The 20,782-nt window shown below is 45.6% G+C and overlaps 1 protein-coding gene across 4 annotated transcripts in view; it reads right to left on the bottom strand.

Moving 5' to 3' along the window:
- fam117ba (family with sequence similarity 117 member Ba) overlaps window positions 1–20,782 on the bottom strand; it is a 395,823-nt gene that overhangs the window by 201,021 nt on the left and 174,020 nt on the right. The window lies entirely within an intron of this gene.

Genomic DNA, 20,782 nt, shown 5'->3' with positions numbered 1-20,782 from the left:
TGTCTTATGTTTCCTTCGTGCTTTGTCTTTTGTTTATGGCAGTTACCATTTGGGACTGTCTCTTTAATTACCCCCTCAGTTAAATTGATCTTGTTTATTTCCCATCAAAATAGTTGGAAAGCAGCTTTAGTGCATCCAATTTTCTAATAATAGCCCACAGCAAATTTGATATGAACTCAAAGGGTTAGTTTATTTGGACACACTTAACGCGATACAGGGTTCACAATTCCGCCCCCCCCCCCCCCCCCCATCCCCCATCCCCCATCCAGATAGTAAAGGGAGCGATGGAGAAAAGAAAGATTTATAGTACAGAGGCCACAGAAAAAAATATATATATTTTTTTCACATGGGTTCCAGAGTCCAGAATCAAAGTCCAATGAGGTACTCCTTTCGGACATTGGTGGCCTGAAGACCAATACCAAATAATTTACTTTTCCAGTGGTGTTGACTTCACACAATGGGATAGAGATGCAAAGAAGAATCAGTCTTGCAGGTGATGGTAAAGATTTCCAGAAGCAGGGTAGATGGGGCCACGTATCCAACTGGGCCAGAGCTCTTTCAGTGTAGCCTGCTAGTCAGATATTAAACAGGAGAGTGAGCTTTGCATTTCAGCAAGGCAATGTTACCGGTTCCACAAGCCAGAGGCCTATGTCACATGACTCTCATATCGCCACACTGTCTTCGACAAAGTATATGTACCCCTCATCTACATCCCTGAGATTGTTAAATGTCTTAACTATTAAGAATTGAAGGGAAGGCTGCAAGGCCTTTTGTCCTAGCAGAAAAGCAGGCTCCTGTTACTACATTGATTAGGAAATGCAGGTGGCCTTTGCATAACTCTCTGAATTTGGCCTGTGCAGGCCACAGGGGGTGGCTTCCCAGAGATAATGTGCGAGTTTTCCTGATCCTGCCAAGCAAATTCCTTTTGTTCGCAAGTCACAGGCAGACATGAATTCAGTTATTTTAGGGATCTGCATCCAGTTTTTCATATTTTAGAAATAGGCATGAGGATATCTATATATACACACGGAATAAAAATACAGTATGAGGCGTTAACTTCATTGCATTGTTAATGTAAGCCTACTTGTGACACTAATAAAGATTATTATTAGTAGCAGTAGTCACTCAGAGTACAACGTGCAAAAATGAGAGATTGTCCAATTTGGCAGGAAGACGAGCAAAACAGATTATTTAATTGGAGACACAATGTTACATTTGCTGTGGTACAGAGGGATCTGGGTGAGTGTCCTCCTGCATGCTAACTTTTTGTGATTCATTTGCAAGTAAAGCAAGTAATTAGGAAGGAAAATGGAATGTTGCCATTATTACAAGGGGGATGGAGTATAAAAGTAGGGAAGTCTTACTACAACTGTACAGGACATTGATAAGATTGTACCTAGAATCACTGCTGCCTCGTGGCGCCAAGGATCCAGGTTCGATCCTGGCCCCGGGTCACTGTCCGTGTGGAGGTTGCACATTCTCCCCTTGTCTGCGTGGGTCTCACCCCCACCTAAAGATGTGCAGGATAGTTGGATCGGCCATGCTAAATTATCCCTTAATTGGGGAAAATAAATGAATTGGATTTCAAATGTTTTTTAAAAGATTGTACTTGGAATACTGTGTACAGTTTTGGTCTCCTTAAGGAGGGATGTACTTGCATTGGAAGCAGTTCAAAGAAGGTTCACACGGCTGATTCCTGGAATGAAAGGGGTATCTTATGGGGAAAGGTTAGGCCTATTAGACTTCAGAAAAATGTGATGTGACTTGAGGTAGCTTGACAAGGGAGATGCCGAGAGAATGTTTCCCTTCCGAGCTAATCTAGAACTAGGGGCTGAGTTTCAAAATAAGGAGTTTTCCAATCAAGGTTGAAATGAGGAGGATTTTCGGCTCTCAGAAGGTTGCTAATATTTGGATTCCACGACCCGAGAGCAGGCGAACATCTGTGATCTTATTGAATGGCATAGCAGGCGCAAGGGGCTGAACGGCTCCTATTTCTTATGATCTATGAATAATGCTAGTCTAACCCTTCATGTGGCTTTAGCTTCTGAGGACATCCCAATTAAGGGCAGGTGGTTCAGCTGGTCAATGTCTGCAAACTGCAATCTGAGTGAAAATCAGAGGTGAAGCTCTTGGTTTCATGTCCACTCCAAAAAAAAAAACATGATCTTAACAAAGCAAGATGTAATGAGATAAAAGTAAATTACTGCGGATGCTGGAATCTGAAACCAAAGAGAAAATGCTGGAAAATCTCACCAAGTCTGGCAGCATCTGTAGGGAGAGAAAAGAGCTAACGTTTCAAGTCCAGATGACCCTTTGTCAAAGCTGAATCAGATCTAATGAGAGACAGATCTCGCCATAAGTGCAATGTTGAGTAAATGCAATGCAAAAGCTGCATTTTGCCTGGATAGTCTGCTGCACTGCCAGTGTTGTCCTTAGTAGCAATATTGAGTACAATGAAAAAACTACAAATGTTTGAAAATTACTGCCAAAAACATGAGATAATTCAGCTGGTTGATATATATTGTTTCCACCATGTAGACAGTTAGTCAGAATGTAGGATAGGAGAAACATATGCAAGATGACAGCAATGAAGGGCAGCATGGTGACGCAGTGGTTAGCACTGGGACTGCGGCACTGAGGACCCGAGTTCAGATCCCGGCCCTGGGTCACTGTCCGTGTGGAGTTTGCACATTCTCCCGTGTCTGTGTGGGTTTCACCCCCACAACCCAAAGATGTGCAAGGTAGATGGATTGGCCATGCTAAGTTGCCCCTTAATTGGAAAAAAATGTATAAATTTATTTTTTTAAAAGGAGGGAAAATGACAGCAACAAGTTTGGATAAGCAGTTTCCATTGCTGCCATATGACTAGATGTTGGTAAAGGTAAATTCCTGATCAAAAGATAAGTAGGATCCATTTATGCGGTGACCAATTATACTGAGAATATCTTGGAGTGCAGATCCAGGAACAGCACAGTGGTTAGCACTGCTGTCTCGCAGCGCCAGGGACCGAGTTCAATTCCGACCTCGGATGTCGATCTGTGTGGAGTTTGCACTTTCTCCCCGTGTCTGCGTGGGTTTCCTCCAGGTGCTCCGGTTTCTTCCCACAATCCAAATGCGCAGGTTAGGTGGATTGGTCATGATCAATTGCTCCTTAGTGTCCAGGGGTGTGCACGTTAGGTTCGGGGGATATGGGGATAGGGCGGGGTGGACATGGATCGAGTGCTCATTCGAAGGGTCAGTGCAGACTCGATGGGCCGAATGGCCTCCTTCTGCACTGTAGGGGTTCTATGGATTCTAATAACCACAATGTAGCAAGTCAGAAAAGCTCAGTAAACATGGGTTAAAACAACAAAAAAAAGCCAAGCTCTTGACTTTCTTCAATGGCAGCAATATCCCATACCATATTAAAGCTCATACCAGAAAAGGCATGTCCACTTTCATGGTCAGAACTCAAGCAGTAATTAAACAGCATTTGCCAGCCAAGAAAGCAAGATCCAAAACCCAGCTTTGAGACGGATTTGTGGCAGAGATTGCTGGAAGGACTCTTCCTTACACTGACCTTTCATGAAATAACCTGGAATTAAATTATAATTAAAGCCCTTTACAAGGATCTGAATTAAAAGGAGATGGTGATGACTAAGTTTTGTGTCAATCGATCGACCTGAAAATTTTAGTTTGAATTAGCTGCCCTGTGAGATCCTATCATTCTGCAGAAGATAGAAATCCACTGTCAAGCGGATAAACTCAGACAACTGCTGAGAGATGTTAGATTGATCTGGCTACAATAACCTGAACTTAATATATCTAGCATTGGGTGCTGAGTATGATTGGATTTCAGAGGAAAGCAGCTGCTACTGAGGCGGAACACGATTCAAATCAGGTATAGGCGGTGTAAACGTAATAAAACAAGTGGATCATATGGCCCTTCATCCATTCAAAATTATCTTAGCTGATCTTCTGCCTCAATTTCACTTTTCTGCCCGCTCCCCATATCCCTAGACTCTGAAGAGACCAAAAGGCAGTCTATTTCAGCCTTGAATATATTCAATGATAGAGCACCCAATTCTCTATGGTAGAGAATTCCAAAGATTCACAGCCTGTACCAGTGTTCTAGATTCCTAAGCTAGGGAAAACAACTGCTCAATGTCCACCTTGTTAAGACCTTCCAGAATCTTGTCTGTTTCAATCAGATCACACCTCATTCTTCTAAACCTCAAGAGAATTTAGGCTGAATAGTGAGGTCCTGTGGCGCTTGCCTTTCTCTGAGGTGGAAGCTCTGGATCCAAAGTCCAAACCAGGACCTGATGGTCAAAGAGAAGGTGTGTTGATCTGTAAATCCTTTCAACATCCGTCAATGGCAGGCAGCAAGAGTGGGAAAGAGATTCCTGGTCAGCCATATGATAGAAAAAACGTTGGAGCCTTGATTATCACTATCTTTTGCTCCAGATTACATGTGAAAAGTGCATGAGGCCACAGCAACCCAGACTCAGTGAACAGCAACAAACACATCATAGGACAACTCTCTCATTCCAGGAACCAAATGAATTAACCTGCACTGCTCCACCAAGACAAATATATCCTTCTTTAGATAAGAGTCCAAAATAGCACACAGTTCTCCAGGTTTGGTGTCTCTGCCATTTTGTACAATTGTAATAAGACTTCCTTATTTCTTGAGCTCCAATCCCCTTGGAATAAAGGCCAACGTGCTATTTTCCCTTTCTAGCACACCAACTACATCTGAACATCAACTTGGATGTTCGCACATTAAAAAAAAGTTCTGCTTTTCTATTCTTACAACCAAAGTGAATAACCTCAACACTTCCCACATTACCTTCATGCATCTACCATTGTGTCCCACTCACTTAACCTGTTGATAACTATTTTACAGCTTCTTTGCACCATCTTTCTTACATTCCCGCCTAGCTTTGCATCATCAGCAGCTTAGATACATTATTCTCTATCCCTTCATCTGAATCATTAATATAGATTATAAATTTTCGTTCATCAGTGGGCATCATTGACAATTTGTTGCTCATCCCTAATTGTCTTTGGTAATAGTTAAGAGTTAACTGTGGATCTGGAGTCAGATTAAGGCCATACCAAGTAAGGAAAGCAGATTTCCTTCCATAAAGGACATCAGTGAGACAGTTGGGTCTTTACAACAATCGATGATAGTTTAGTGGTTACCATTACGGAGACTTTCAATTCCACCAGCTGTGGTGGATTTGAACCAGTGCTCCCAGGGCATTTGCCTAGGTCTCTGGATTACCAGTTCAGTGAAATTATCACTAGAATACCATCTCCACTAGTGCCATACTGCCAAACTTGAAAGGGTCCCATTTATTCCTACTTTCGCTTCCTATCTGTTAACCATTCCTCCTTCCATGCTAATATATTACTCAACTCCATAAACATTTTATATGGCATGTTATCACATGCCCTCTGGAAATCCAGCATACATCTACAGTTTCTCCTCATCTACCCTACCAAGTAAAGTTGCCATAGTCTCAGGTGGCCATCAGCTGTTTGTCCCTTTGATGGGGAGAGCCAACGGGTGGTAATTTAACCTGAGGATCACCACACCCCAGGCGAAGGGCAAGGTTAAGACAGTGGGCCTTCAGCCGGTATGGGAACTTAACCCACGCTGCTAGCTTTGCTCTGCATCACGAACCAGTGATCTAGCCAAGTGAGCTAAACCGGCCCCCAGAATTTACCCTACTAGTTACATCCTCAAAAACTAATACATTTGTCAAACATTATTTCCTTTTTGCAAAACGATGTTAACTTTGTTTGATCATACTATGATGTCCGAAGTGCATTAAGACTTCATCATCAGATTCCAGAATTTGCCTGATGACTTATGTCAGGCTAACTGGGCTCTAGTTCCAATCTGCTGGGACTGTTCCAGAATCTCGGAAATTTTGGAAAAATCAATATCTCTTCAGCTATCTCTTTACAAAGCAGAGAATGTAGTCGTCCGGTCTTGGGGATTCGGTTAGCTTTTAGTTCCTCAGCTTCTTCAACATATTTTTTCTGCTGATAACAATTATCTAATTTCCTCACTCTTCTTAACGCTTTTATTATAGTAAGTAATTTGAGTCTGCTACTGTGAAGATAGGCACAAAATAATTGGTCAACATCCCTACCATTTACTCATAATTTCGCCCCCGTCTCTGCCTCTAAGGCGGGGGTTTTCAAAGTGCATGTCACGCTCCTTGGGTGGGTCACAGGCAGGTGTCAGGAGGGCTGTGGAGCGATCGGCCACGGCATTCCTGTGGTGGTCCCGATGCGGAAGAAGCACCCAAAGGCGGCTACTGGCATCTTTATTGAGGATTTTAAATGAGAACCAAATGAGGCTGTGTGCAATATTCCAGCCATAAGCTGTAGCAGTGAGCAGGACATGCATCCCCCGCAAGTACACTTGCCGTCAAGCGCCATGTACGTATGTGCTTTTGCCATCAAATCACAGAGGAGAGCTTCTTTCATTTTCTAGCTTCTGGCAAGCAAGGCAAGAGGATTGTAAAGATGAATAGTTTTCTTACAAGTAAGAGACAGCCAAAGACACAAATTGGCTGAGTACCTACTGGCCAGGATCTCACATCTGAATCTGCTGGAGTGTTGCTCAGGAGAATCCACGGCAAGACAGAGCAGTGCTCGTGTTAGCTCTGAACAGTGTTCCAGGGCCTCTGGTTAACAGCCTACAAAGAAGAAACTCAACATGGGAACAAAGCAGTATAAAGATGATTTCTTGAGGTATAGTTTTGTCAAATTGCACCAAGGCAAATAAAGACGCAAAGCTCCTGTGTGTTAAATGCAGGGCAGTACTGGCAAATGAGAGAAGTTTCAGATTTTGAAAAAGAAGTGGTGGGTGAAAAATTCCTTTTAAGATTGAGACCCCAAAATCAGTTATTAACTTACAGCTGACTCTAAATAAAAAGGCTATGCTGCTCTACCTTACCTGTGACAGCACATTACAAAGACGCCAAAAGCCCGTCAGCATTTGGAATAGCATTTCCCAGGCGTATCCTGCTGAGTAAACAAGCATTTTGTTGCTATTGCCCTTAACAACGACCAACATGTGCGCGGTTGGATTTTCTGTTCTCACAAAGATGAAGACAGCACAAAGGAACTGGCTAAAGTCTGCAACTGATGAGCACTGCCCTCTCCTCCTGTGAACCCAACTGAAGCAAGATCATGAGGACCAAGCAGGTTCCCATTTCGCATTCAAGGTAAAGTGAACATGGAGTGTGTCACCTTGGGGCCGGTTAGCAAAACTTAGTCCCAAGAATAAAAGTTTGAAAAACACTGCTCTAAGGGACCAATGTTTACTTCAGTTACTTTACTTGGAAAAGCTCTTATATGCTTAGATAGTTTTATTCTTTTACCCCTTCATTCAACTTTTTGCTAAATTCAAAACATTCCCCATCCTCAGACTTCTTCGTCTTTGCAACACAAGGCTCTTATTTTTTTTTAATAAACATTTTATTGAGCTTTTTTTTTGGCATTGTAACAGCAGCAATATAAACAATGTACAAAACATATAAACATAGTGCAAATTCCACCTCCCTCCCCCACAGGTACCACCATTACTTAACCCCCTACTCTACGTTAACGTTCCCCCCCCACCACACTTCCTAACCATGGCTATATTAGCCGCCCTGTAATAATTGCTAAAGTTCGGCAGCGCCAGCCCGCCCTCCCACCGACTCCGCTCAAGCATTACCCTCCTCACTCGCGGGGACTTGCCCCCCAATACAAAGCCCGCTATAACTTTATTGACCCGCTTAAAAAAGGACCGCAGGATGAAGATGGGGAGACATTGAAAAACAAACAGGAATCTCGGGAGGACCATCATTTTCACCGTTTGAACTCTGCCCACCAGAGACAACGGGAGCGCATCCCATCTCCGGAAATCCTGCTTCATCTGATCCACCAACAGGGCCAAGTTCAATTCATGTAGCCGGTCCCAATCTCGTGCCACTTGGATACCTAGGTACTTGAAACTGTCCCCTACCATAACAGCAGTTCCCCCAGTCGCCTCTCCTGACCCCTCGCCTGGACCACAAACATCTCGCTCTTCCCCATATTAAGCTTATACCCCTAAAACCGTCCGAATTCCCCTAAAATTCCCATAATTTCTTCCATCCCCTCAATTGGATCCGAAACATACAAAAGCAGGTCGTCCACAGGCAGCGAGACTCTGTGCGCCCCCCGCCCCCCCCCCCGGACTAGCCACTTGAGGCCTTCAGAGCAATTGCCAGCGGCTCTATAGCCAGCGCAAACAGCAGTAGGGAGAGGGGGCATCCCTGTCTCGTTCCCCGTTGTAGTCTAAAATGGTCCGAAGTCGTCCTGTCCGTCCGTACTTGCCACACAAGCCTAGTACAGCAACCTGATCCAGTCAATAAAACCCTTCCCAAATCCGAACCGCTCCAGAACCTCCCATAAATAATCCCACTCAACGCGGTCAAAAGCTTTCTCCGCATCCATCGCGACCACTACCTCCACCTCCCTACTCTCCGGGGGCATCATGATCACGTTTAACAGCCTTCTTACATTGGCCACCAGCTGCCTGCCCTTAACGAACCCCGTCTGATTCTCCACAATTATGTTCGGCACACAATCCTCAATCCTGGAGGACAAACCTTTGGCCAGCAGTTTGGCATCTACGCTCAACAGGGAAATCAGCCTGTAAGATCCACACAGCTCCGGGTTCTTGTCCCGCTTCAGGATAAGCGAAATGATGGCCTGTGACATCGTCTGGGACAGAAACCCCCCTTTTCCTTGCCTCATAAACACCTTCATCAGCACCGATCCCAATATCCCGGAGAACCTTTTATAGAACTCTGCTGGGTACCCGTCCGGTCCCGGGGCCTTACCCGACTGCATGGCCTTCAAGCCCTCCACTATCTCTTCCAACCCGATTGGGGCTCCCAGCCCTTCTACCAGCTCCCCGTCCACCTTCGGGAAAGTCAGCCCCTCCAGGAAGTGCCTCATCCCCTCACGCCCCGCAGGGGGTTCCGACCTGTACAACCTGCTGTAAAAATCCCAAAACGCCTTACTCACCCCTGCCAAGTCCCTAACTAAGTTCGCATCCCCGTCGATAACCTTCCCTATTACTCTAACTGCCTCCCTCTTTCTGAGCTGCCATGCAAGCATCCTGCTGGTCTTCTCATCATGCTCGTATATCGCCCCCCTCGCCTTTGAGCTGTTCCACTGCCCTCCCTGTGGTTAACAAGCCAAACTCCGCCTGTAGCGTCCACCGTTCCCTTAAAAGCTCCATCTCTGGAGTCTCCGCGTACCTCCTGTCGACTTGTAGAATCTCTTTCACCAGTCGGTCCGTCTCTGCCCTGTCCGTCCTGTCCCCGTGAGCCCGGATCGAGATCAGCTCTCCTCTCACCACTGCCTTCAGCGCTTCCCAGACCACCGCTGCTGAGACATCCCCCGTATCATTGACCTGCAGGTAATTCAGCATGCATTTCCTCAGCCTCTCACACCGCTTTGTCCGCCAATAGCCCTATATCCAACCTCCATTGCGGGCGCTGATTACAAGGCTCTTATTTTAGTGTAAACTTTCCCAGTAAGCCAGGGATGGAAATTATTTTCCACGTGTTTTTTTTTACATAAATGCAATTCCTTTCTGTTGACAATTTAGAATTTTAGGGCCATTTTTGGCCCCTTGAGCCTGCTCCAGCATTCAAGAAGATCATGGCTGATCCGATGGTGGCCGTAACTTGATTTTCCTGCCTGCGCCCCATAACTCTCAACTCCCTTATAGATTAAACAAAATAGTTTAACCCCAAATATATTCAATGACCCAGCTTCCACTGCTCTATGGGGGTAGAGAATTCGAAAGATTAGTAACCCTCAGAAGAAATTCCCCCTCACATCCATCTTCAATGGAAGACCCTTTATTTTGAAACTGTGCTCCCCTAGTTCTAGATTCGCTCACAAGGTGAAGCATTCTCTAAGCATCTACCTGTCATGCTCCCACAGAATCTTATATGTTTCAATCGGATCACCTCTCATTCCTCAAATTCCAGTCAATGCAGGCCCAGCCTGCTTCATCTTTCCTAATAAGGCAGTCCCTTCATCTCAGGAATCAACCTAGCGAACATTCTCTCATCTCCAATACTAGTATTTTCCTCAAATAAGGAGACTAAAACTGTACACAGTACTCTCGGTGCAGCCTGGCCAACATCCTGTACAGTCATACTAAGACTGCCCTAATTTTATATACCATACCCCATGCAATACACATCAATGTCCAACTCACCCTCCTAATTACTTGCTGTACCACCATGCTAACCTTTCTGTTACACCGAGATCCCTCTGTGCTGCAAGATTCTGCAGTCTCTTTCCATTGAAATGTGTTTTTCCATTATTGCTGTCAGATTGGATTCCCTCATATTTTGCCACATTACACCATCTGCCAAATTATTTCCCACGTAGTTTAACCAATCTTTTTTTTTTTTTTTTGCAGATTGCAGATTTAAAAATTGCTTTCCTATCTTCCTTTGTATCATTGGCAAATTTGGTTACAATACACTCAGTCCTTTCATCGAAGGCATTAATCTATATTATATATAGTTACGGCTCCAGCACGGATTCCTGTGGCACTCCTGTTTTCCAATTTGAAAATTGGAACTTATCCCATCTCGGTTTCCTTCTCATTCACCAATCCTCTGTCCTTGTTTATATATTTCCCCAATACCACACCTCATCAAATGGTATTTGGAAATCTAATTACACTGCATCTACTATTGATTCCTCTTTGTCCACCCTGCTTGCTATATCCTCAAAAGAACCAGAATAAATTTGACAAACACAATTTTCATTTTTGAAAACTATGTTGACTCTACCTGATTGCATTACTATTTTCGAAATGTCCTGCTACTACTTCCTTAATAATGGACTCCTGCATTTTTCCAATGACAAATGTTAGGGTACTGGACTACAGCTTCCTGCTTTCTGTATCCATCCTTCAGAGGTGTAACATTTGCAATTTTCCAATCCACAGGGACCATTCCAGAATCTAGGGAATTTTGACATCTTACAACCAAGGCAGTCATTATTCCTGCGACAACTTCTTTTAAGACCCGAGGGTGGAGGCCATCAGGTCCAGGAAACTTGCCAGCCTGATCCTATTTGCTTGTGAACTCTTATGGTTGTACATTTTATTCCTTCTTGGCACACATCAGATAACCATTACCCAGAATGCTAACCTGGACTATTGCTTCTCTTTTCTTGTTAACTGTTAAATCTCCACTCACATGAAGCTTTCCTCCAACTATTTAGTTTAAAGAACTCTCTATAGCCCTCGTTCCACAATTCATCAGAACTCTGGTCCCAGCAGGGTTCAAGAGAAAGACATCCCAACAATATAATTCCCTTTTTCCCCCAGTACTGGTGCCAGTTCCCCATGAATTGAAACCCATTTCTTCAAAGCCAAACGTGGATCCAAGCATTCAATTCTTTGATCTTATTTACCCTAGTCCAATTCACTTGTAGCTCAGGTAGCAATCCAGAGGTTAACTTTGTGTTTGGTTTTTAAGTGAGCCCATCGCTCAAGCGTGGTCAAACCACAGCTCGAGTCGCATGTGGCTCTTTTACAGATGAAGGGCAGCTCCCTGTTTTTACAGATCAAATGTGGCTTTATGGAAAGTGGGGCAGCTATGAATGGAAAACCAATCTGGGTCTTTCTGAAGAATCAGGCAGGGCCTTGGTACACATAGTGCCATCATATCCACCAGCCCAACTTTAACTTGACAAGCCCAGACTGAGTTCTGAGATTTGGCAATGTAGAGGTCATGCCTCCAGTAGCTGCTGCTCCTACTTGCAGCCTGAAGAACACCTTCCTGCACTGGATTGTATGCCTAGTGCCATATTAGCTACAGGAGTCAATGTCGTTGGACTGGGGTAACAGCAGGGCCAGGGGTGTGATGGGGAGGTAGAGATCATTGGGGGGGTGTTCATTTGAAAAGAGGTAGACAGTAGAACCCAGGGAAGGGACGGAGAGGTGTCAGCCTGGGATTTGGGCCCCGAAAGCCTTTTCTCTCCACTTTAGAATTCCCACCAGGGCAAACTGGAGAAATCAGGTAGATGGGAGGATGGGAAGAGGAGGGGATGAACGAGTTTAGCTGGGTGAGGAGGGTGGGCATGTCAGAATGTGTGGGATAGGAATTTGGGCACGTGTGAATGGATAGCCCTGTGCCTCTGTGCTGTGGTCAGTTTGGTCATTTCCCTGCAGTCCCTGATCGTGTCCACACAGGCTGCAAGTACTGTGAATGTGTTGGGCAATTGGGTAACAGCTCCGCCAGTGCATTCATGGAAATTTGTCCACACTCCAAATTGAAGACCATGCTAAACGGAAACAAGAAAAGTAGGGAAGCACAATAGGATGGGCAGATGCAAAATAACTTGGAGATTGGAAAGTATAGGCCAAGAAAGCACACCTCATATGTTAAGATTTAAATTGTGGTAAGCAGAGGGGGCCAGATTTGCAAATACACAAATCTTTGAGTGGAAGCAATGTATGTAGATACGGGCATTTAGAAAGTAATCAAACACAGTTAGAAAGGTGCTGCTATAGAGGGGAAGGCAGGCAGGGGGTTTGGGTCTTCCGAACGGGATGTATTATTGCTGAGCGGCGAATGTGGAGAAGGTGCGGAGCTGGGTCAAGAGGGGTTGATTCCCAGTGGGTCAGAATGGAGGAGAATTTGTACAGGGGGTCGGGATTAAAGGCGCTAGCAACAGTGCCACTCCCGATGGCCCCGGGTAAATACTCAGGGAGTCCAGTAATAATAGCTTCATTGAGAATTTGGAGGCAGTTTCGCCAACACTTCGGGTTTGGGGGCAGGGTCAAGGGAAATGCCGATTCGGGGGAACCACAGATTTGAGCCAGGGAAGTGGGACGGAAATTTTCAGGATGGGAGGAGAAGGCGATTAAGCCACTAAAAGATTTATTTCTTGGGGGTCGGTTTGCAGGATTGAAGGAGCTGGAAGCGAATTATGGGCTGGAGCAGGGGGAAATGTTTAGATAAATGCAGGTTCGGGATTTTGCCAGAAAGGAGATACACAGCTTCCCGGTGGAGCCGGCCTCCACATTGCTGGAGGAGGTGCTGACGACAGGGGGACTGGAGAAGGGGGTAGTGGCGGCGGTTTACGGGCTATTTTGGAAGAGGAGAAGGCACCGCTGGAAGGGATCAAGGCAAAGTGGGAGGAAGAGTTGGGAGAGGGTATGGAGGAGGGGTTCTGGTGGCGAGTGAATGTCTCCACCTCATGTGCAAGGTTGGGGCTGATACAGCTGAAGGTGGTATGTAGAGCGCACCTCACGAGGACGAGGATGAGCCGATTTTTTTAAGGAGTAGAGGATGTGATTAACAACTTACTTACCTGACTGATTAACAACTTACTTACCTTGCAGGTCAGCTGTTTAGTTCGGGAGAGAGAGCCGGGACCTTAGAAACAGCGCGGGAATTTGAAAAAGCGCGGGAGCTGCGAGGCAGAGGGGACCGTTTAAAAGGTCGCTGCCTGGGTGAGGTAAGTACTGATTAACAACTTACTTACCTTGCAGGCCCAGTCGATTTCAGCAGGAGCGGAGCAGGCTAGTCCATTTCAGCGGGGGCAGCGCGGAAGTGATTTCTGGGAGGCAAGTCTCTCCTTTAAATTTTTTTTATTTTTATTTTTTTTAATTTTAGTGTTTAAGGTGGGAACAGGAAGTCGACCCGCGGACTTCTGGGAAGACCCTCACCAATAAATTCTGGTGGAGAGGAAACCCGAGACACTACACGTGTAATGTCTCCCACCCGCCCTCCTCCTCTAACCTAATAATAAAACCCATTGGTGTGAGGTAAGTACCATATTTTATTATTGTTATTAATATTTTTTTTGTTCTTAAAATTTAATTTAGTTGTTAGCCAGATCTTGGTAGAAAGTTAGAGGGATGGCAGGGAAGGGAGTGCAATGTTCCTCCTGCAGGATGTTTGAGGTGAGGGATGTCGTTAGTGTCCCTGCTGATTTTACCTGCAGGAAGTGCTGCCATCTCCAGCTCCTCCAAGACCGAGTTAGGGAACTGGAGCTGGAGTTGGAAGAACTTCGGATCATTCGGGAGGCAGAGGGGGTCATAGATAGCAGCTTCAGGGAATTAGTTACACCAAAGATTGGAGATAGGTGGGTAACTGTAAGAGGGACTGGGAAAAAGCAGTCAGTGCAGGGATCCCCTGCGGTCGTTCCCCTGAGAAACAAGTATACCGCTTTGGATACTTGTGGGGGGGGGGGGGGGGGGACGGACTTACCAGGGGTAAGACATGGGGTACGGGCCTCTGGCACGGAGTCTGTCCCTGTTGCTCAGAAGGGAAGGGGGGGGGGGGGGGGGGGAGAGAGGAGCAGAGCATTAGTAATTGGGGACTCGATAGTCAGGGGCACAGATAGGAGATTTTGTGGGAGCGTGAGAGACTCACGTTTGGTATGTTGCCTCCCAGGTGCAAGGGTACGTGATGTCTCGGATCGTGTTTTCCGGGTCCTTAAGGGGGAGGGGGAGCAGCCCCAAGTCGTGGTCCACATTGGCACTAACGGCATAGGTAGGAAAGGGGATAAGGATGTCAGGCAGGCTTTCAGGGAGCTAGGATGGAAGCTCAGAACTAGAACAAACAGAGTTGTTATCTCTGAGTTGTTGCCCGTGCCACGTGATAGTGAGATGAGGAATAGGGAGAGAGAGCAATTAAACACGTGGCTACAGGGATGGTGCAGGCGGGAGGGATTCAGATTTCTGGATAACTGGGGCTCTTTCTGGGGAAGGTGGGACCTCTACAGACAGGATGGTCTACATCTGAACCTGAGGGGCACAAATATCCTGGGGGGGAGATTTGTTAGTGCTCTTTGGGGGGGTTTAAACTAATGCAGCTGGGGCATGGGAACCTGGATTGTAGTTTTAGGGTACGGGAGAATGAGAGTATAGAGGTCAGGAGCACAGATTTGACGTCGCAGGAGGGGGCCAGTGTTCAGGTAGGTGGTTTGAAGTGTGTCTACTTCAATGCCAGGAGTATACGAAATAAGGTAGGGGAACTGGCAGCATGGGTTGGTACCTGGGACTTCGATGTTGTGGCCATTTCGGAGACATGGATAGAGCAGGGACAGGAATGGATGTTGCAGGTTCCGGGGTTTAGGTGTTTTAGTAAGCTCAGAGAAGGAGGCAAAAGAGGGGGAGGTGTGGCGCTGCTAGTCAAGAGCAGTATTACGGTGGCGGAGAGGATGCTAGATGGGGACTCATCTTCCGAGGTAGTATGGGCTGAGGTTAGAAACAAGAAAGGAGAGGTCACACTGTTGGGAGTCTTCTATAGGCCTCCAAATAGTTCTAGGGATGTAGAGGAAAGGATGGCGAGGATGATCCTGGATAAGAGCGAAAGGAACAGGGTAGTTATTATGGGAGACTTTAACTTTCCAAATATTGACTGGAAAATATATAGTTTGAGTACATTAGATGGGTCGTTTTTTGTACAGTGTGTGCAGGAGGGTTTCCTGACACAGTTTGTTGACAGGCCAACAAGAGGCGAGGCCACATTGGATTTGGTTTTGGGTAATGAACCAGGCCAGGTGTTGGATTTGGACGTAGGTGAGCACTTTGGGGACAGTGACCACAATTCGGTGACGTTTACGTTAAGGATGGAAAGGGATAAGTATACACCGCAGGGCAAGAGTTATAGCTGGGGGGAGGGAAATTATGATGCCATTAGACGTGACTTGGGGGGGGATAAGGTGGAGAAGTAGGCTGCAAGTGTTGGACACACTGGATAAGTGGAGCTTGTTCAAGGATCAGCTACTGCGTGTTCTTGATAAGTATGTACCGGTCAGGCAGGGAGGAAGGTGCCGAGCGAGGAAACCGTGGTTTACCAAAGAAGTGGAATCTCTTGTTAAGAGGAAGAAGGAGGCCTATGTGAAGATGAGGTGTGAAGTTTCAGTTGGGGCGATGGATAGTTACAAGGTAGCGAGGAAGGATCTAAAGAGAGAGCTAAGACGAGCAAGGAGGGGACATGAGAAGTATTTGGCAGGAAGGATCAAGGAAAACCCAAAAGCTTTCTATAGGTATGTCAGGAATAAGCGAATGACTAGGGAAAGAGTAGGACCAGTCAAGGACAGGGATGGGAAGTTGTGTGTAGAGTCTGAAGAGATAGGCGAGATACTAAATGAATATTTTTCGTCTGTCTTTTTCCTGAGTGAATACTATGTTGTGGAGGAGAATGCTGAGCTCCAGGTAAATAGATTAGATGGCACTGAGGTACGTAAGGAAGAGGTGTTGGCAATTCTGGACAGGCTGAAAATAGATAAGTCCCCGGGACCTGATGGGATTTATCCTAGGATTCTCTGGGAGGCCAGGGAAGAGATTGCTGGACCATTGGCTTTGATTTTTATGTCATCATTGGCTACAGGAATAGTGCCAGAGGACTGGAGGATAGCAAATGTGGTCCCTTTGTTCAAAAAGGGGAGCAGAGACAACCCCGGCAACTATAGACCGGTGAGCCTCACGTCTGTAGTGGGTAAAGTCTTGGAGGGGATTATAAGAGACAAGATTTATAATCATCTAGATAGGAATAATATGATCAGGGATAGTCAGCATGGCTTTGTGAAGGGTAGGTCATGCCTCACAAACCTTATCGAGTTCTTTGAGAAGGTGACTGAACAGGTAAACGAGGGTAGAGCAGTTGATGTGGTGTATATGGATTTCAGCAAAGCGTTTGATAAGGTTCCCCACGGTAGGCTATTGCAGAAAATACGGAGGCTGGGGATTGAGGGTGATTTAGAGATGTGGATCAGAAATTGGCTAGCTGAAAGAAGACAGAGGGTGGTGGTTGATGGGAAATGTTCAGAATGGAGTTCAGTCACAAGTGGAGTACCACAAGGATCTGTTCTGGGGCCGTTGCTATTTGTCATTTTTATCAATGACCTAGAGGAAGGCGCAGAAGGGTGGGTGAGTAAATTTGCAGACGATACTAAAGTCGGTGGTGTTGTTGATAGTGTGGAAGGATGTAGCAGGTTACAGAGGGATATAGATAAGCTGCAGAGCTGGGCTGAGAGGTGGCAAATGGAGTTTAATGTAGAGAAGTGTGAGGTGATTCACTTTGGAAGGAATAACAGGAATGTGGAATATTTGGCTAATGGTAAAGTACTTGAAAGTGTGGATGAGCAGAGGGATCTAGGTGTCCATGTACATAGATCCCTGAAAGTTGCCACCCAGGTTGATAGGGTGGTGAAGGCCTATGGAGTGTTGGCCTTTATTGGTAGAGGGATTGAGTTCCGGAGTCAGGAGGTCATGTTGCAGCTGTACAGAACTCTGGTACGGCCGCATTTGGAGTATTGCGTACAGTTCTGGTCACCGCATTATAGGAAGGACGTGGAGGCTTTGGAGCGGGTGCAGAGGAGATTTACCAGGATGTTGCCTGGTATGGAGGGAAAATCTTATGAGGAAAGGCTGATGGACTTGAGGTTGTTTTCGTTGGAGAGAATAACGTTAAGAGGAGACTTAATAGAGGCATACAAAATGATCAGGGGGTTGGATAGGATGGGCAGTGAGAGCCTTCTCCCGCGGATGGAAATGGCTGGCACGAGGGGACATAGCTTTAAACTGAGGGGTAATAGATATAGGACAGAGGTCAGAGGTAGGTTCTTTACGCAAAGAGTAGTGAGGCCGTGGAATGCCCTACCTGCTACAGTAGTGAACTCGCCAACATTGAGGGCATTTAAAAGTTTATTGGATAAACATATGGATGATAATGGTATAGTGTAGGTTAGATGGCTTTTGTTTCGGTGCAACATCGTGGGCCGAAGGGCCTGTACTGCGCTGTATTGTTCTATGTTCTATGTGTGTGAGCGTTGCGGGGGGGGGCGCGAATCACGTTCATATGTTTTGGTCCTGTCCAAAGCTAGGGGAGTACTGGAAGGAGGTGTTTAGGGTAATTTCCAAGGTGGTGCGTGTTAAACTGGGCCCGGGTCCCCAGGAGGCCATATTCAGGGTGTCGGTCCAGCCAGGGTTGGAAACGGGAGCGGAGGCAGATATCGTAGCCTTCGCCTCGTTGATCGCCCGAAGGCAGATCCTGCTGGAATGGAGAGCAGCCTCTCCAACCAGTGCCCTGGTGTGGCGGGGGGACCTGCTGGAATACTTGACCCTTGAGAAGGTTAGGTTCGAACTGAGGGGAAGCTCGGAGGGGTTCTACAAGTCATGGGCATTATTTATTATGCACTTTCAAGAACTGAATAACATCAAACATTAGTTGGGGGGGTGGGTGGGGGGAGGGGGGCTGTGTAGATTAAGGGTGACTACGGGTGATCCCTGATTCCTTTTTGTCATTTGTTTATGTAAACATGCGGGCTGATGTTTGGGGGTTGGTGGGCGGATGGGATCGTTGCTATTATGGGGATTGACATATCTTGCTGATTATTGTTTATTGTTGATGGGTGTAAATGTAGGCGAAAATGTGAAAAAGGAGAATAAAAATATATATTTTTTAAAAACAGGGCACATGAAAACAGATTTTGAATCTTAATGGGAATTCTAGATTTTAAAAAATGTAGGAATCCCAGACACCAGACATTTAAACGCAATACCACAGAAAGTAGCAGCTGATACCAAACAAATGGAGCGAAAATTCAGTGGCATCAGACAGTGGATGGTGAAAAGTAGTAGTATTTATTTTATCATTTATCTAAGAAGAGCATAATATCAATCAAGGTAAACAAACAGCAACAGGATCTGACCGTGTGACTGATAGTTAGGAAGAAAGCTGTTGGCTGGAGTGGTCAAGTGGACAGAAAAATGGTAAATGGAATTCAGTATGGAGAAATGTGAGGTAATGAATTTGGGGAAGACAAGCAAGGGAATACTCAATAAGTGTAAGGGGACAACGCAACGTTGGGAGTGCATGCTCACATATCTCTGAAAGTAGAACAGGCAAGTAAGATGGTCAAGGCATTTGAGATATTTTGTTTTATTGATTAAGGCCTAGAGAATAAGGATGAGGGAGGTTATGATAGAATTGAATGAACATCAACATCCTGGAAGTTAATGGGACTAAAAACTAATCAAACCCCTGGACCTGATGGCCTGCAACACAAGTTCTAAAAGAGGTGATTGTGGAGATAGTGGATTATTATTATCTTCCAAAATTCCCTAGCCTCTTGAACAGTGCCCAGTGTGCTGGAATCAATAAACATAATCTCTTTACTTTAGGATGAAGAAAGGAAAAAGGGGAACTACAGTTAGCCTGCTGGAAAGTGCTGGAATTTGTCAAGGAAGTGGTAACAGGACTTGAAAAACCATAATATGATTTGGTAGAGTCAACAAGGTTCAAAGAAAGGGAAACCACATTTGACATAAAAAAGATGTCAAGCTTAATGTTCTAGCTTTTTAAAAAATAAATTTAGAGCACCCAATTCATTTTTTCCAATTAAGGGGCAATTTAACATGGCCAATTCACCTAGCCTGCACATCTTTGGGTTGTTGGGGCGAAACCCACGCAAACAGGGGGAGAATGTGCAAACTCCACACGGACAGTGACCAAGAGCCAGGATCGAACCTGGGACTTCGGCTCCGTGAGACAGCAGTGCTACCACTGCGCCACCATGCTGCCCATGCTCGAGCTTTTCTTTTTAGAAATATTTTATTGAGGCATTTATAATTTTAACAATTTTACACATCAAATTGCAACAAAAAAAAAATACAATATAACCAACAAACCCCCCCAGCAGACTCCAGCCAACATGGCTTACACAATCAATGTCACCTTCCCCAAAAGTCTCTCCGTTGGTTCTCCTATCCTAACTCAGCTCTCCCATGCCTCCCCCGCCCCGCTTAATTCTTCCCAAAGGAGTCTATGAACAGCAGCCACCTCCGAGCAACTCCCTGCAATGAACCCCTCAAGCAAATTTAATTTACTCATGTCGCTAACCCACACCCCCGACTTCGGGGGCTCCGAGTCCCTCCATCCTAATAAGATCCGTCTCAGGGCCACCAGGGAGGCAAAGACCAGGACGTTGGCTTCTCTCACCCCCTCTGCTCCCGGGTCCTCCGACACACCAAAGATTGCCACCTCTGGACTCAGAACCAGCCTCACTTTTAAGACCTCTGACATGACATCAGAAAACCCCTGCCAGAAACCCCTCAGCCTTGGACGCCCAAAACATATGGACATGGTTTGCAGGACCCCCCGCACACCTATCCTCCTCAAAAAAACCTGCTCATCCGGGCCACAGTCATGTGCGCCCTGTGAACCACCTTACACTGTATCAGGATGAGCCTGGCACACAATGAGGATGCATTAACTCTCCTCAGGGCCTCCTCCCATACCACTTGGACTTAGAATTTTTTTTGGTGGCAAATCATAAACCACTTTCTTCTCGGAGGGAAGTCATTAACCACTTGGACTCTCTCTGTAATCTAAAAACTGTAAATCGATCCTTTGGTGATTTAAAACTAATAACTGCTCTCAGTAGTGACTTTAACCTGATGTGCTTCTGTTAAAAGTTATTTTTTAAGTCTTATGGATGTTAAAAGGCCAACTTAAGGATTACTTAGTGTAGTAGTCTTTGGGGGTTGTATTTGAATTAACAGTTGCTAAGATGTTCACTGTATGTTTTAAAAAGGTTAACTTGAGTTCATAGAATAAACATTGTTTTGCTTGAAAAAATACTCTTCCATTTCTGCTGTACCACACCTGTAGAGTGGGCCGTCTGCTCCCCATACCACAATCTATTAAAAGTTGTGGGTCAGGTGAACTCCATGATACACTTTGGG

The sequence above is a fragment of the Scyliorhinus torazame genome, chromosome 2 (assembly GCF_047496885.1).
Source record: "Scyliorhinus torazame isolate Kashiwa2021f chromosome 2, sScyTor2.1, whole genome shotgun sequence".
Taxonomy (NCBI): Eukaryota; Metazoa; Chordata; class Chondrichthyes; order Carcharhiniformes; family Scyliorhinidae; genus Scyliorhinus; species Scyliorhinus torazame.
This window is presented reverse-complemented; position numbering and strand designations above follow the sequence as displayed.